Source organism: Ornithorhynchus anatinus, chromosome 4 (assembly GCF_004115215.2).
Source record: "Ornithorhynchus anatinus isolate Pmale09 chromosome 4, mOrnAna1.pri.v4, whole genome shotgun sequence".
In the NCBI taxonomy this organism is placed as follows: Eukaryota; Metazoa; Chordata; class Mammalia; order Monotremata; family Ornithorhynchidae; genus Ornithorhynchus; species Ornithorhynchus anatinus.
The window spans coordinates 62,896,216-62,914,070 of record NC_041731.1 but is presented as its reverse complement, the minus strand read 5'-3'; the positions used below and the strand labels follow the sequence as shown (position 1 = coordinate 62,914,070).

The 17,855-nt window shown below is 47.4% G+C and overlaps 1 protein-coding gene across 1 annotated transcript in view; it reads left to right on the top strand.

The window, feature by feature from the left end:
- The first annotated feature begins 778 nt into the window (after positions 1–778).
- RNF19A (ring finger protein 19A, RBR E3 ubiquitin protein ligase) overlaps positions 779–17,855 on the top strand; it is a 96,871-nt gene continuing 79,794 nt past the window's right edge. Inside the window, exons 1-2 of the mRNA XM_029062887.2 lie at positions 779–816; positions 8,499–8,655. The gene's annotated coding sequence lies outside the window, so the exon portion shown is untranslated. The remainder of the gene's footprint in view (positions 817–8,498; positions 8,656–17,855) is intronic.

Here is a 17,855-nt window from a genome sequence, read left to right as displayed (position 1 = left end):
CTCCCCCGGCGCTTAGAACAGTGCTCGGCACCTAGTCAGCGCTTAACAAATACCAACATTGTTATTACTATTGAATGAATGAATGAATGAATGAATGAATGAATGAATGAGGATTGTCTGTGAGCCCCACGTGGGACAACCTGATTCCCCTGTGTCTACCCCGGCGCTTAGAACAGTGCTCGGCACCTAGTCAGCGCTTAACAAATACCAACATTGTTATTACTATTGAATGAATGAATGGATGAATGAATGAATGAATGAATGAATGAATGAGGATTGTCTGTGAGCCCCACGTGGGACAACCTGATACCCCTGTCTCTCCCCCAGCGCTTAGACCACTGCTCTGCACACAATACCAAATACCAACATCATTATTATTATGACGCGAAGGGGGAGGGAGCCATGAGGAGGAGCCGCGGGGGGGGGGGGTGTGACGTCATAACGCGGAAGGGGGGAGGGAGCGATGAGGAGGCCGAACGGCCGGGGAGGGGCGGGGCCGGGCGTGCCGACGTCACGACGCCGGCCTGGAGGCGGGGGGGGGGGGGCCGAGCGGGCGGGGCGGGGGACGTCGCGACGCAGCAGGGAGGGGCGAAGCGGAGGAGGCCGCGCGGGCGGGGAGGGGCGGGGCCGGGCGTGCCGACGTCACGGCCGGGGGGGCGGGGCGCGTGACGTCACGGGGGCGGGGGAGGGGCGGAGTTTCCCCGCCGGTCGGTGGGTCCAGAACGGGGCGGCGCCGCCCCTCCGCCCCTCCGCCCCTGCGCCCCCGCCGGCCCCACCGCCCGCAGGACATGGACCCGCCGCCGCCGCCGCTTCCAGGTACCGCCCTGCGCTCAACCCTGCGCTCAACCCTGCGCTCAGCGCCCCGCCCCCCCCCCGTCCCCGGTCCCCGCTGCACCGTTGTCCTCCCCCCCCCGCCCCCCCCCACTTGTCCGGCGCCGGGGTCTGCGCAGGGTTAGAGCGCTTCCCCCAAATGGGATGGGATAGTGCGGGGCGGCGGGACGCTAACCGGCCCCGACGTCCAGTACGCTCCGCCCCGGACCGCGGGGGACGCGCCTTCCTTCCTTCGTGCCTTCGCTGGGAGCGATTCAGCGCCGACTCTGTGCGGAGCGCTGGGAATATGGACAGTGGGGCAACAGGGAGAGACCGGCCCTGCCCCACGACGGGCTCCCAGTCTGCAAGGGGGAGGCTCATCCAGTCACCCCTTCATCGGTAGCATTTATGGAGCGCTTCCTATGTGCAGAGCGCTGTGCTGAGCGCTCAGGATGGACAATGGGGCAACAGGGAGAGACCGGCCCTGCCCCACGACGGGTTCCCAGTCTGAAAGGGGGAGGCTCATCCAGTCACTCCATCAGTAGCATTTATGGAGCGCTTCCTATGTGCAGAGCGCTGTGCTGAGCGCTCAGGGTGGACAATGGGGCAACAGGGAGAGACCGGCCCTGCCCCACGACGGGCTCCCAGTCTGCAAGGGGGAGGCTCATCCAGTCACTCCTTCATCGGTAGCATTTATGAAGCGCTTCCTATTCATTCATTCAATAGTATTTATTGAGCGCTTCCTATGTGCAGAGCAGTGTGCTGAGCGCTCGGAATGGACAATTGGGCAACAGAGAGAGACCGGCCCTGCCCCACGACGGGCTCCCAGTCTGCAAGGGGGAGGCTCATCCAGTCACTCCATCAGTAGCATTTATGGAGCGCTTCCTATGTGCAGAGCGCTGTGCTGAGCGCTCAGGATGGACAATGGGGCAACAGGGAGAGACCGGCCCTGCCCCACGACGAGCTCCCAGTCTGAAAGGGGGAGGCTCATCCAGTCACTCCATCAGTAGCATTTATGAAGCGCTTCCTATTCATTCATTCAATAGTATTTATTGAGCGCTTACTATGTGCAGAGCACTGTACTAAGCGCTTGGGATGAACAAGTCGGCAACAGATAGAGACGGTCCCTGCCCTTTGACGGGCTTACGGTCTGATCGATGTGCAGAGCACTGTGCTGAGCGCTCAGGATGGACAATGGGGCAACAGAGAGAGACCGGCCCTGCCCCACGACGAGCTCCCAGTCTGAAAGGGGGAGGCTCATCCAGTCACTCCTTCATCGGTAGCATTTATGGAGCGCTTCCTATGTGCAGACCGCTGTGCTGAGCGCTGGGAATGGACAGTTGGGCAACAGAGAGAGACAATCCCTGCCCCACGACGGGCTCCCAGTCTGAAAGGAGGAGGCTCATCCAGTCACTCCTTCATCGGTAGCATTTATGGAGCGCCTACTAATAATAATGTTGGTATTTGTTAAGCGCTTACTAGGTGCCGAGCACTGTTCTAAGCGCTGGGGGAGACACAGGGGAATCAGGTTGTCCCACGTGGGGCTCCCAGTCTTAATCCCCATTTGACAGATGAGGGAACTGAGGCCCAGAGAAGGGAAGTGACTGGCCCACAGTCACCCAGCTGACAAGTGGCAGAGCCGGGATTCGAACTCATGACCTCTGACTCCAAAGCCCAGGCTCTTTCCACTGAGCCACGCTGCTTCTCACGTGCAGAGCACTGTGCTGAGCGCTGGGAATGGACAATTGGGCAACAGATAGACACCAGCCCTGCCCAACGACGGACTCACAGTCCAAATGGGGGAGACTCATCCGGTCACTCCTTCATCAGTAGCATTTATTGAGCGCTTCCTATGTGCGGAGCACTGTGCTGAGCGCTCGGGATGGACACTTGGGCAACAGAGAGAGACAATCCCTGCCTGACGACGGGCTCACAGTCTGAACGGGGGAGACTCATACAGTCATTCATTCCTTCAGTAGTATTTATGGAGTGCTGACTCTGTGCAGAGCACTGTGCTGAGCGCTCGGAATGGACAATCAGGCAGCAGAGAGAGACCGGCCCTGCCCCACAAGGGGCTCCTTCTCCCGAGCGGCGCTGCCTCTGTCTTTGTCACTCAATAGTATTTATTGGGCGCTTACTATGTGCGGAGCACTGTACTAAGCGCTCGGAAGGGACAATTGGGCAACAGAAAGAGACCGTCCTTGGGCCTGTCACTGAGCTTCTCTGGGCCTCAGTGACCTCATCTGGAAAATGGGGATGAAGACCGGGAGCCCCACGGGGGACAATACCTTGTATCCGCCCTCCCCCCCCAGCGCTTAGAACAGGGCTTGGCACATAGTAAGCGCTCAACAAATGCCATCGTGCTTATTATGACCCCAGCGCTTAGAACAGGGCTTGGCACATAGTAAGCGTTTAACAAATACCATCGTGCTTATTATGACCCCCAGTGCTTAGAACAGGGCTTGGCACATAGTAAGCGCCTAACAAATGCCATCATTCTTATTATTATTACCCCAGTGCTTATAGTACACATAGTAAGTTCTTAGAAATACCATCATTGTTACTATTATTGTTACCCTAGTGCTTGGCACATACTGAGCGCTTAACAAATACTGTCATTGTTGTTGTTATGCACGGGGAACCTCTCTACCGACTCTGGATTAGACTCTCCCGACCGTTTAGTCCAGTGCTGTGCACATTGTGAGCGCTCAGCAAATACCACCGATGGGTGGAATCCCCCCTCAAGCTGTAAGGTCGTTGTGGGCGGGGAACGTGTTTACCGCTTCTGTCGTATTGGACTCTCGCAGGTGCTCAGACAGTGCTCTGCACGCAGGAAGCGCTCAGTAAATGCCACGGATGGGTAAATCCCCTCTAGACTGTAAGCTCGTTGTGGGCGGGGAATTCGCCGATGCTGTTGTACTGGACGCTCCCGAACGCCCAGTACGGTGCTCCGCGCGCAGGAAGCGCTCAGTAAATGCCACGGATGGGTAAATCCTCTCTGGATTGTAAGCTCGTTGTGGGCGGGGAACGTGGCTACCGCGTCTGTTGTATGGACGCTCCTGACCGCCCAGTACAGTGCTCTGCACCCAGGAAGCCCTCCCTAAATACCGTTGGTTGACAGGTCAATCCCCTCAAGACTATAAGCTCGTTGTGGGCGGGGAGTGTGTCTTCCAATTCTGTTGTATTGGACGCTCCCCCGGTGCTTAGTACAGTGTTCTGCTCAGTATGTACCACTGACTGCTGGATCTCCTCTAGACTGTAAACTCGTTGGGGTCAGGGAGCACGTCTGTCCACTCCGTGGTATCGTACAATCTCATTCATTCGTTCATTCAATAGTATTTATTGAGCGCTTACTATGTGCAGAGCACTGTACTAAGCGCTTGGAATAGACAAATCGGTGCCAGATAGAGACAGTCCCTGCCCTTTGACGGGCTCACGGTCTAATCGGGGGAGACGGGCAAGAACGATAGCAATAAATAGAATCGAGGGGATGAACATCTCATGAAAACAATAGCAAATAAATAGAATCAATCAATAAATAATAAATAAATAGAATAACAAATAGAATCAATAGCAAATAAATAGAATCACTCTCCCAAGCGCCCAGTATAATAATAATTATAGCATTTGTTGAGCGCTTGCTATGTGCCGAGCACTGTTCTAGTAAGCGGCGTGGCTCAGTGGAAAGAGCATGGACTTAGGAGTCAGAAGTCACGGGTTCTAATCCCGGCTCTGCCACTTGTCGGCTGTGTGACTTCGGGCAAGTCGCGTCACTTCTCTGTGCCTCAGTTCCCTCATCTGTAAAATGGGGATTAACTGTGAGCCTCACGTGGGACGACCTGACTACCCTGTATCACCCCCAGTGCTTAGAACAGTGCTCTGCACACAGTAAGCGCTTAACAAATACCAACATTATTATTAGTATGGTGCTGTGCACACAGTAAGCGCTCAATTACCACTGGCTAGACTGTGAGCTAGCTGTGGGCAAGAAATGTATCTGTTTTTTCTATTGTACTCACCCAAGCGCTCAGTACAGCGCTCTGCACCCAGCAAGCACTCAGTGTCATTGTTTGGTCGACTGATTGTTATATTGAACTCTCCCAAGCGCTTAGTACAGCGCTCTGCAACCAGCGAGCACTCAGTCAAGGTCATTGTTCGGTCGATTGATGGTTATATTGAACTCTCCCAACTGCTTAGTACAGTGCTCTGCACACAGCGAGCCCTCAGTGTCATAGATCTGTCGGTGGATTGTTATATTGAAATCTGCCAGCCGTTTAGTACAGTGCTCTGCGCACAGCGAGCACTCAGTGTCATAGATCAGTCGGTGGATTGTTATATTGAACTCTCCCAACCGTTTAGTACAGTACAACTCTGCATAGAGCAAGCACTCAGTGTCATCGATCAGTCAGTTGTTATATGGAACTCTCCCAAGGGCTTATTACAGTGCTCTCTGCAGATAGTAGGCGCTCAATAAATACCACTCGTTGGTTGAATACGGCTTGTCAGTTTTCCCAAGCTGGTGGATGGGTGCGTGATGTCATGCCAACTCTCTACCTTTTTCTTCACTTTCCAGCCCACCAAGTTGCCCCCCTGATGTTGTATTGGTGTATTGGCCGCTCCCAAACGCTTAGTACAGTGCTCTGCACGCACGAAGCACTCAGTAAATACCACTGATGGATGGAATCCCCCCCCCCCCCCCGACCTGTAAGCTCACCTCCACCCCTGCTTCCTTTGCGCATCCCAGATCTCCATAAGGGGAGAAACTTTTAGGGTTCGGCCCCCCGGGAGCAGAGCCAGTGGAAGGGGGAGAGAAGGGAAGCACTTAGCACTAGAAGGGAAAAGAGTCTGTTTTTCCACCTTGAAAGTTAAAAAGAAATTCAGATCCAGGAAGGATGCATTTTTTTCCTCCCCATTTTTGAGGAATCTTCCGGTTATTCCTGAAAAAAAGATGGTATTTAAAGAAGGCTATCCCTGTAGTTTTCCGATACAGGTGTGGAGAGAGGATACAAGGTGATGAGGTGGTCCCACGTGGGGCTCACGGTCTTCATCCCCATTTGACAGTTGAGGGAACTGAGGCCCAGAGAAGGGAAGTGACTTGCCCCAAGTCACACAGCTGACGAGCGGCGGGGCCGGGATCGGAACCCACGACCTCTGACTCCGCAGCCCGGGGCTCTTTCCACCGAGCCTGTACTTTTCCAATCCGGGTACGGAGAGGGAATGTCTTTCGTAGGTGGAAATAAAATGATGATGGCCCGTTGTCAGACACCGTAATCCTTCTTTGATTAGGTCTTTAATGGAGTGGGAAATTAAATCATTTACCTCTTTTTTGTGGGGGGTTGTTAGAAAGCTGCTCAGGATTTTGATCCTTCCTGTCGATGTGCCGAGGACGGTATAGTTCTACCGGGATCCAAGCGCGTCCCAGTTTGTTTCCTTAAGTCGAGCCCAATTCGTTACCAGAGTTGCCCCTCAATCTTCGAATCTCCATTTATTCTGTGACTCTTCCTACCCATCTGTAAAATGGAAGGAGCCTCCCCGCCCTTTGTTGATTGTTTTGCCTGCCCAGTGGGCAGAAACCAATTTACTCTGTTTTCAACCCTCACCGTGTCCACGCTCCAGTATTATTAGGAAAGCTCTCCTGCCCTTTAAATACCTGCTGTTGGAATGAATTTACTTCAGAAGGTAAAGCACAATCAACTCTTCAGGAAATGAAATTAAAATGGTTCATTTTTATATCCAAATACCGTTTGTTCGAAGCTCAGCCCACTCAGACATCTCCGTGCGAGAGAGTTGGATTCCAAACTTGGGAGTTAGCCTGATTTTTCGGGATATGTAGAATATTTTTAATCGGCCCTCCCCGCCTCCGTATCAGAAGACCCATGTTAAAAGTGTGTTGTTATTGTGCCTTTTAGATAGTTGAAACGTTAACAAAGCTATCTTGTTCCTTTTAATTTGTTGGATCAATTTCATTTTGGTGGGGCTTATTAATATTTTGATAACATTTTAATGGAGTTAGCTTCCATAGCAGCCCTTGTGAGTTATTTTGTTTGGAAAGCTTTGCGATGAAGTTTACATTTTGGAACTAATTCGTTATTAGTATCTTTGAAATATTCCTGACTTGGAAACAACAGATACAGTACTGTCTTATTTCTATTGACTTACACAGTCAGCCCCATCGTTCTTTATCTTTCTTTTATCTTTATTTCTAAAGCATGTATAGCTTCTGTACTTTCCACTGAACTAATAAGGTAGGACTAAAAAATTGCCACCTACTCCGAGAGTTAAGATCAGTCCTAGGTGCCTGTCTTTTAAGCATTTTAAACCCTCTCTTCGGAGGATCTGTGGTCACGGTATTTATCGGGAGCCGCGGAGCTCTGTACTAAACACCGAGGGGGGGGAGAAATTGCCCAGGTACGTCAAGCGTCCGTCTCTCACATTCTTAAAACAGGGTAGGGCAGGGTTTGGTGACCGACGTAATAGAAACGGTGGATGGTATTTTCTATTTACAAAACAGTGTAAAAGCGTAGCATCCAAGAGGAAAAGGAGGTTTATTAGATGTTGACGTAATGAAAGTCAGTCCTCAGGGTAATGGGGTTATGTTACTGAACATTCCTGTGTTAAAGAAAGTCCACTTGGTATGCACACAGTGACCAATTCGCCACACGTGTACCCGACTGTTTCTTTTGAAATTGCATGGCTTTAAGTCCCGGCAGATGCGTATCGACGGAAAAGCGATTCTTAGTTTTCCAACGGCATTCCATCCAAAATGAGTAGTGGAAGCATGCGGTATAGGAGAATTGCTTTTGGTGTGTATGTGTGTGAATATATTTTATACATATATAATACACACTCTATACTTTGTGTATATGTGTGTGTGTATGTGTGTATATATATATATATATATGCATATATATATATATATAAAAATGGTTTGCTTGCTTAGCATTCCAAGTCTGTTACGTTTTCCTATTTAGCAGTCTCAAATTGAAAGTACTTTATGTTAATCTAGTTCGCTTTGGATTGCTGGAAGTTAGCATGGATAATTTAAGGCATCCAGCTTTCTTTGGAATTGTGTACGTGATCCTATTAAATATCCTGGTAGGTTTAATTGGAATCTAAAATCTTATTCCAACCTCAGCCTAAGTATCTATTTCATTTTCTTCTAAGCAGATAGTTTGTTTATTCTGCAGTTGATAGGAAGTTCAGGAATTAAAATGTTTGTTTCATTTCCTGGTTCTGAAAAAAAAAAAAGGAGCTTTCGTTTTTGTTTTTTTTTGGGTTCTACTTTTCTTTAACCTCTGTTTTGCTGGTTCAACTTTTCTTTAACCTCTGTGTTGCTGATTTCCCAGCAGCATAGTAAGTGACTTTTCCAGGATATTGTTATAGGCCCGATTTGAAACCTCGAGGCCAAGTTTGTTGCTATGGTAAAGAAAATTTAATCTGGCCTCTGCTCAGAGGTGGGCTAATTGTTCCTAAATTTATATTCAGGAATATCATGCAGCGTGCTTGGCAAACTACCAGGTGAAGCAGAGGAAGTTTAATAATTGACTAAAAAGGGAGCACTGTCTCTCATGGTACACTTGAGCTCTTAAAGGCTTGGATTTATGGTTCAGTAGAGCAGTTAAGTTTCCAGAAGAAAATTGGTTCCTTCACTTAGGAATTCATTTTTATTTTCCTTTTATCGTGTTTAGGGTTTCGATCATAAGGAGTCAGCTCTTCGTTCACTGACGGAAGATGCCTAAGACTGAAACAGGATACCCGAACAACCTCATCTGTACAGCAACAGAAAATGGTATTGCTTTAAGTACATCTGAATCCTAAATGATGGTATACTTCATCCACCAAAAGGTAATGAAACGCTCTGGGCTCTTGTCAACATTTAGGGTGCATTCTTTTTTCCTGTGGTGAGGTCTTGTTGATATTTTTGACTCAACCTTGAAAATAGGCCAAAATTGCAGTGTATTTCCCCCCCCCCCCTTTTTTTTTAAACGATACTTGTTATTGACCTACAACGTGCCAGGCACTGTACTACCTTCTGGGGTTGATATGAGATAATCAGGTTGGACACAGTTCCTGCCCCACATGGGGCTGGCTCCCAGGCTAAGTAGGAGGGAGGAGGATTTAATCTCCATTTTACAGATGAGGTGACAGGCCCGGAGAAGTTAAGTGTCACAGGGCTACAAGTGGAAAGAGGAAGGGAGAGGCTGTGCTCTGTGGCGGCCTCGAACTCAGCGCCTCCCCCGATGTGTCGGCTCTCCTCCATTTGTTCCCTCCTCCCCCACCTTCACGGATGCCTCCTGGTCATTTTCACCCGCGGCTCTCAGCCGTGTTATATTTTGGGGTCTCGGCTCTTGGGTTCGGGAGGTTGGCCACACCCCGATTAAGCCACTGCTCTTTAAGTACTGGTGGGATGAAATCTCCCCTAAGATTCTGCTGTGAGGAGTCTGTCTAGATTCTTGTAGAACCCTTCTTTCTCCTTAATGGCACTAGTCAGAGTGGGTGCATATTCATTCATTCTTGAGCGCTTACTGTGTGCAGAGCACTGTACTAAGCGCTTGGAAAGCACAGTTCGGCAACAGATAGAGATAATCCCTGCCCAACAACGGGCTCACAGTATAGAAGGGGGGAGCAGACCGCAAAACAAAACAAATAGGCATCACTCCCATCAAAATAGATAAATAGAACCATGGATAAATGCATATCATTGATAAAATAAATAGAGCCATAAATATGTACAAATATACACAAGTGCTGTGGGGAGGGGAAGGGGGTAGAGCAGAGGGAGGGAGTCGGGGAGATGGGGAGGGGAGGAGGAGCAGAGGGAAAGGGAAGGCTCAGTCTGGGAAGGCCTCCTGGAGGAGGTGAGATCTCTAGACTGTAAGCTCGTTGTGGGCAGGGAACCTCTCTATTGTAATAATAATAATTATAGTATTTGTTAAGCGCTTTCTATGTGCCAAGCACTCTTCTAAGCGCTGGGGTAGATTCAAGGTAATCAGGTTGTCCCTCGTGGGGCTCACACTTTTAATCCCCATTTTGCAGATGAGGTAACTGAGGCACAGAGAAGTTAAGTGACTTGCCCAGGGTCACAGAGTGGAGGAGTGGCGGTGCCGGGATGCCGGTCCCACGTCCTCTGACTCCCAAAGCCGGGCTCTTTCCACTAAGCCATTGTACTCTCCCGAGCGCTTAGTACAGTACTCTGCACGCAGTAAGTGCTCGGTTAATACGATCGAAGCAATTGTAGCATAGCCTTTCTGGTCGAAGAGGAAGGTGATGGGTTACTGAGTAGTCCGCTACCGCCTCTGGCTACATTTGGAAGGCTTGAGACAAGCAGTTGTTGTTTTGTAAAGCCTATGGCTATGAGCCTTAGTTCAGGTGTAGAAAGCCCCCTCCAGAAAAAGGAGGATCTGTGACCTATTTTCATGAGCTGGACTTCAGGAAGTCTAGTTTGTCAGTGTGATGCTGACGCTCTCCCTTCTGCGTCACCTGTGCATTTGGATCTGTTCCTTTTAGGTACCTAACAGTCACTCCACCTTCAGCCCAATGGCACTTTTGTCTTTATCCTTACACCCTGCCATTTTCCCTATTTCAGTGCCTGTCCCTCCCTCTAGACTGTAAGCTCCTCCTGGGCAGGGATGATGTCTGTCAACTCTGTTGTAATGTACTCTTCCCAACTGCTAAGTACTCTGCAGTAAAGCACTCAATAAATACCATTGATTGGCTCTGTATTTGGCTTGCTCCTGTGCATTAAATGCCGTTCTCCTTTATTGGAAAACTGTTATTCTCCTAGCCACATCGCCCACTATCAATCATCATAAAAATAGGAAGCAGCCTGGATGAGACTCTTAAGTGTCCAGTGGCCTCCGACATACACGCGGGGAAACTGAAAGGAGGGATTGGCGTGACGATACGGCTGAAATAGTACATTCAATTCAGTGTTCTGTCATCTGGAGAGTACCATGTGATTTCTCGCATGGGGGCTGTCAGAACGAAACCTTAATTTTGACTCCCTGAAATTACAAATAAGATCTAAATGTCTTTACCTTCCCACCGACCTCCAGTTGGGGTAGAGTGGAGGCAGTTTGTCTGCACAGCCTCGTGCCAGTCAGTTTAAAACAAAATACCAAAGCCTTGCCATCTGGACTTGGGCCGGAGCCGGTGACTCGTAGAGTCCCTGTTTGAGTGCGCGTAGGGATGTGATGTAGGGGCGGGCATACGGCCGCCACGATATAATCCCGGCCTCATACGTGCATGATGCATTCCTCATCAGGAGAAAATTCTCAGCGCCCGCAAGGACAGCATTCATATTTCTCCAACGACTAAGAATACTGAGTGTTCATAATAACTGTGACATTTAAGTAATGATGCTGGTATTTGTTAAGCGCTTACTCCGTGCCAAGCACCGTTCTAAATGCTGGGGTAGATACAAGGTAATCAGGTTGTCCCACGTGGGGCTCACGGTCTCAATCCCGATTTTACAACTGAGGCACAGTGAAGTGACTTGCCCAAGGTCACACTGCAGACAGGTGGCAGAGCAGGGTTTAGAACTCATGACCTCTGACTCCCAAGCCCAGGCTCTTTCCCCAAAGCCACACTGCTTCTTACTATCACCAGGCACCGTACTAAGTGTTGGGATGGCTATAAGCAAATCAAGTTGGACACTTTCATCCATTCAGTTGTATTTATTGAGCACTTACCGTGTGCAAAGCGCCGTATTAAGCGCTTGGAAGAGTACAATATAACAGACACGTTCCTGCCCACAACGAGCCCACAGTCTCGAGGGGGAGACAGATCTGAATATAAAATAATAAATAACTAGATAAATTACAGATCTATACCTGTGTGCCGGGGGGATGGGAGGGAGGATGAATGAGCGATTCAGAGCGACGCAGAAGCGAGTGGGAGAAGAGGGCTTAGTCAGGGAAGCCTTCTTGGGGGAGATGTGACGTCAATAAGGCTCTGAAGTGGGGGAGAGCAATTATCTCACGGATATGAGGACGGAGGGTGTCGGAGGCCATAGGTGGGATGTGGGCGAGAGGTCGTCGGGGGCGGCGGCGACAGAGTCCCTATCCCTAACCCTATCCCTAACATGTGCATGGGCCCCCCCTTCTCCTGAAAGAGAGTTCAGACAGATCTGCTCTGGTTCCTGGTATCCGGCGTTAAGACGGGCGGTAGCTCGGACCTGAGCCTCAGAGGGGGCCGTGGTAGAGGTTTTTTTATCCTTTGCCGGGCACCAGAAATGAAAATGGACAGTCGTAAAGTTATGGGGAGCTAGCAGAGATAGCAGCTCCCTGGGGACGAGCTGTCCCATCCTCCCCAAGGGATTGATGCCAGAGAGCATAACCATTTGCTTCACATCCACAACTTTCTCGACAAGACGGGGAGCCAAAGTTATAGCCCACTTCACCCTCTGGAGCCTTTAGAGTCCGGAAGCGGAGCCAAGATTCCAACTTCCCTTCTTGTCTCCTTTTTGGCAGATCGTAGCCGTGACCCCCATGAGTTTCTCTCTCTCTTAGGCTGGCCAGAGACCCCTCAGTCATTTTAACAGTCAGAAATGTAGACCCTTTCAGCTCCCTCGTATAGTAGAGATCCAACAGTCAGAAATGTAGACCCTTTCAGCTTCCTCCTATAGTAGAGATCCAACAGTCAGAAATGCAGACCCTTTCAGCATCATCTTTATAGTAAAGATCCAACAGTCAGAAATGTAGACCCTTTCAGCTTCCTCCTATAGTAGAGATCCAACAGTCAGAAATGTAGACCTTTTCAGCGTCATCTTATAGTAAGGATCCAACAGTCAGAAATGTAGATCTTTTCAGCTTCATCTTATAGTAAAGATCCAACAGTCAGAAATGTAGACCCTTTCAGCTTCCTCGTATAGTAGAGATCCAACAGTCAGAAATGTAGACCCTTTCAGCTTCCTCCTATAGTAGAGATCCAACAGTCAGAAATGTAGACCTTTTCAGCGTCATCTTATAGTAAAGATCCAACAGTCAGAAATGTAGACCCTTTCAGCTTCCTCCTATAGTAGAGATCCAACAGTCAGAAATGTAGACCTTTTCAGCATCATCTTTATAGTAAAGATCCAACAGTCAGAAATGTAGACCCTTTCAGCTTCCTCGTATAGTAGAGATCCAACAGTCAGAAATGTAGACCCTTTCAGCTTCCTCCTATAGTAGAGATCCAACAGTCAGAAATGTAGACCTTTTCAGTGTCATCTTATAGTAAAGATCCAACAGTCAGAAATGTAGACCCTTTCAGCTTCCTCCTATAGTAGAGATCCAACAGTCAGAAATGTAGACCTTTTCAGCGTCATCTTTATAGTAAAGATCCAACAGTCAGAAATGTAGACCCTTTCAGCTTCCTCCTATAGTAGAGATCCATCAGTCAGAAATGTAGACCTTTTCAGCGTCATCTTATAGTAAAGATCCAACAGTCAGAAATGTAGACCTTTTCAGCTTCCTCCTATAGTAGAGATCCATCAGTCAGAAATGTAGACCTTTTCAGCGTCATCTTATAGTAAAGATCCAACAGTCAGAAATGTAGACCTTTTCAGCTTCATCTTATAGTAAAGATACAACAGTCAGAAATGTAGACCCTTTCACCTTCATCTTATAGTAAAAAGATCCCTTGGCAGTCGTTCTAAGGGCTTAGGAGAGTACAGTAGAGTAAATAGACACCCTCAGCGAGCTTACTGCTTAAGGCCAAATATTTTGGAATCTTGCCAGAGGCCTTGAGGAAACCACAAAGATCTAATTTTAATCTTATGGGTTAAAACAATTATGCCTTTAGAATTTTAATCATCTTCCCCAAATTAGGAGCCATTGACCTACCATGAGGCAGTGTCTTAGTGCAAGTCTGGAGAGTTGAGTAAGTCTTAATATCTTGGTCAGATTTGGTTTCTCTGACTCACAGTTTTTTTGGTAAAGCCCTTTACACCCTTTTCTTCTTCGGGGGGGAAAAAAAGTGAAACCTAACAATAAACAGATCAACCCAAAACAACCTATGGGTAGCTAGGGCAGAGATGCCCAAACAATAATGAAATCAGAAAGCTCTACAGAACGCTCTATTTACTCTGGCCTGTGTATATAATTGTAAAAAAATATTCCTATATCTCTAATCCCAGCAGAATAGATTTAAAAAACCCTATTGCCCACTTTTTTTAATGGTGTTTTTAAAACCTTTAAACTCTGTGCCAGGCACTTTTCGAAGCACTGAGGTGAGATTACAAGATGCGAAGTAACCGAGGCACTGAGAAGTGAAGTGACTTACCCAAGGTGACATAACAGATGGTTGGTAGCGCTGGAATTAGAACCCAAGTCCTCTGACTGCCAGGCCAGTGGCCTTTCCTTAGGCCACTCTGATTCTCATTTAAGATGACTTTCAATCCTAGCTTCTCATAATTAAACAAGAGGCAGCACAAGCATGGTTAAATGAAAAGAGTGCTGGAAGTCAGAAGCCTGAGTCCTCACTCCACCTCGTTTTGTCACCGGTTATTTATTGAGTACCTACTGAGTGCAAAGCACTGTGCTAAGCACTTGGAAGAGTACCACAAAAGCAAGACCCACAGTCATTCTCACAGATATTGTCTCTCTAGGAAAGTCATTTCACCTCGTTTTGCCTCGGGGTTCTCAGCAGCCTGGCCTAGTGAATAGAGCACACTGGCCTGGGACTCAGACTTGTCTGTTGTGTGACTCGGGCAAGTCACTTCACTTCTCTGGGCCTCTGTTACCCATTTGTAAAATGGGGATCAAGACTGTGAACCACGTGGGGGACAGGAACTGTGTCCAACCTGATTAGCTTATATCTATCCCAGGGCTTAGAACAATGCTTGACACATAGTAAGTGCTTTAAAAATTATTTTAATATATATTATTCACATTCTATATATATATTATTTTTGGATTATGAATTGTGGTTGAATTATATTTATTATATATTGTATTTTATATATTATACATTATTCATGTATTATAAATATTGTTATTATCTGCACAATAGAGATAATATCTGATCTGATCTTCCCTGCCTCACAGCAGTATTGAGGGTGAATTAGATCATTGAGAGGAAAGCATTTGGGGAAATATGGGAAAATTATGTTCTTTAAATCTCCTTCGTCTCTGTGATCTGATGTTTTCATATGATTGTTAAATTGGTCATTCAGTCAGTCAGTGGTGTTGAGCACTTACTATGGGTGATGTGTGCCGTACTAAGCGCTTGGGAAAGGACACTACAATAGACGCTGTAAATGTTGGTTTTTGTTAGTATTAAGCACTTACTATGTGCAGAGCACTGTTCTAAGTGCGGGGTAGATACAGGGTAATCAGATTGTCCCGACTGTGGCTCACAGTTAATCCCCATTTTACAGATGAGGTAATTGAGGCACAGAGAAGTTAAGTGACTTGCCCACAGTCACACAGCTGACAAGTGGCAGAGCCAGGATTAGAACCCATGACCTCTGGCTTCCAAGCCCGGGCTCTTTCCACTGAGCTGCTGCTTATAGTTGATAGATGCTACCTTTGCCTACGAGGAGCTTACAGTCTACAGGGGGAGGCAGACATTAAAATAAATTACAGATAGGGGAAGTAATAGTAGTGGAAGTAATATTAAGTGCTTACTCTGTACAGGGCACTGTACTAAGTGCTGGGAAAGAGCATACAGGTAGAAATTAGACACGAACCCTGTGTCTCAAGGGGCTCACAATCTGAATATTAGAGGGATATGTTCATTAGTGCTTGTCGGACTGGAGTGACTATCACTATAGAGAAGCAGCATGGCTTAGTGGAAAGAGCACGAGCTTGGAAGTCAGAGGTCATGAATTCTAATCCCACCTCCGCCACTTGTCAGCTGTGTGACTTTGGGCAAGTCACTTCACTTCTCTGTGTCTGTTACCTCATCTGTAAAATGGGGATTAAGACTGTGAGCCCCACGTGGGGCAACCCGATAACCTCGTATCTATCCTAATGCTTAGAACGGTGCGTGGCACATAGTAAGCGCTTAACAAATGTCATCTTTATTATTATTTATCAAAGTGCTTAAGTGGGACACAGCCCCAAGTGCCTAGTCACTGCAAAGGGGAGGGCACACGGGAGATTAGAGTTTAGCTGGGGAAGGCGTTTTAGAGTAGGTGTGATGTTAGGAGAGCTTTGCAGGTGAGGAGAGTGGTGGACTTGACTGTCAGATAGGAAGGGAGTGGGAGTTCCAGAAGGATACAGGCGAGGAGTTGGCAACTTTGAAAAACAAGTATTCCCTGGAAAGACTTTAAAGTAGATTGAAGTGCTAATTTGTAGAAACTGGTCACCTTACAGAGAATATTCTGTAAGATGGAGAATGAAACGAGAATAGGAACGACAGAGAGAGTTCCTTCCATCCCCTCTCACCTTTTGTGTGGATCGATCAGTAGTATCAAATGAGCACTTAACTCTGTGCAGAGCAATGCTTGGGAGAATACAGTAGAGTTAGCGGACATGACCCCCTGCCTTCAAGGAGGTCACAGTCTGTATCCACTCTCATTTAACGTTCCCATCCTCTGCCACTGATTTTAAGAGTTTTCTGTCCGAAGATGTCTTCTCTCCCTACTTGAGAATGCTCTGTACAAACCGTGCACTCAATATGGATAGAGCTCGGGCCTGGAAGTCAGAAGGGTGTGAGTTCTAATCCCAGCTCCTCTACTTGTCTGCTGAGTGGAACTTGGAAAAGTCACTTCATTTCTCTGTGCCTCAGGTACCTCATCTCTAAAATGGGGTTGCAGACTGTGAGCTCCTTGGAGGACAGGGATTGTTTTCAACCCGATTTGCTTGTATCCACCCCAGCGCTTTGTAGAGTGGCTGGCCCATAGTAAGGGCTTAACAAATACCATAACTATTATTATTATGAATAGTCTTTTTACTAATTCAGACCACTCTTCCCTCATGGCCCTTCCTCCTCCCCACCTTGTCCAAATTAGAGAGATTTTCCCTCATGGTCTGCCTGGATAAGCATCTCATTATCAGACCATAAGGAAGTTTCTGAGCCAATTTTTTTTATCTCAACTTTTGCTGGTGGTGTATATGTTCTCTGAAAAGTAGAAAAGATACATGAACAGTTAGGACATGTATATCTTAAAAAAGCAGGAACTCTATCTAATTTGCTTTGTTGAGCACTAGAACAGAGCATGCACAAAAAGGCAGATACACTTTTGAGGATATTTCAGCCCGTTTTTAAATAGTTCATTGACGATGACCATGAAATATCGCTTTGAGGGAATGGTAGTTTCTAGAGGGAAAATAAAACACATAGGCCATTTTCAGACCGTAGGTAATGGCAACGTAAAAGAAGGATCAAATAGATAAAGAGTTCATTGTTAACTTCTCTGATATTGAGGACCCATGGCAATTTTGAGATCTATCCTATTATAAATTCTACCACAGTGTACTATTTTTTCCTGGGTGTCTTGGAACATTTATATCTTAAACACACTTTTCTTTGGCCAGGAGCCAACCATACAGATTTTGCTGTTCATGAGTTTCAGTGAAGTCAGTTGGAGCAGGACTCTTTCAAATTAGAATTATGCTTGAAATTAATGCAACTGCATAATCTCTATAGAGTAGAGGTTGCTTTGAGATTAGTTTCCAACACCTCTGACTTAGACCAGTTGGTGATTGGCTGGGGCCGAAGGGGATGGAGAGAGGCAAGGAAGAGGAAGGGTTTAGGGAGATAGGACCAAGGTCCTAGAGCCACCAAAATATTTTAGGGAGAGAAGAGAAGCACAGCCACACCCTAAACTGTTATTCAGAGACTGCTGAGGAGCAGAAGCAGGTGTTCTGCAATTGCCCTTCTGTGTTCCTTCAACACAGAAGGAACAAAACTCTTGGGTGGATATCATCCAGTGGTGGATATTTGCTTCCATCTCTTGGGTTCGTTTAGTCCAGAATATCCGGTTAGTACAGTCTGATTTGCCTGTTAGGTGAAACAGTTTGAAGATGGAACCTCCTTTGCGTCTTCCTTTATAAAGACCAAATGAAAAAATTCATCGAGCCTCTCGACTGTCTCCTCTTCTTCCCCGTGTGTGTCTT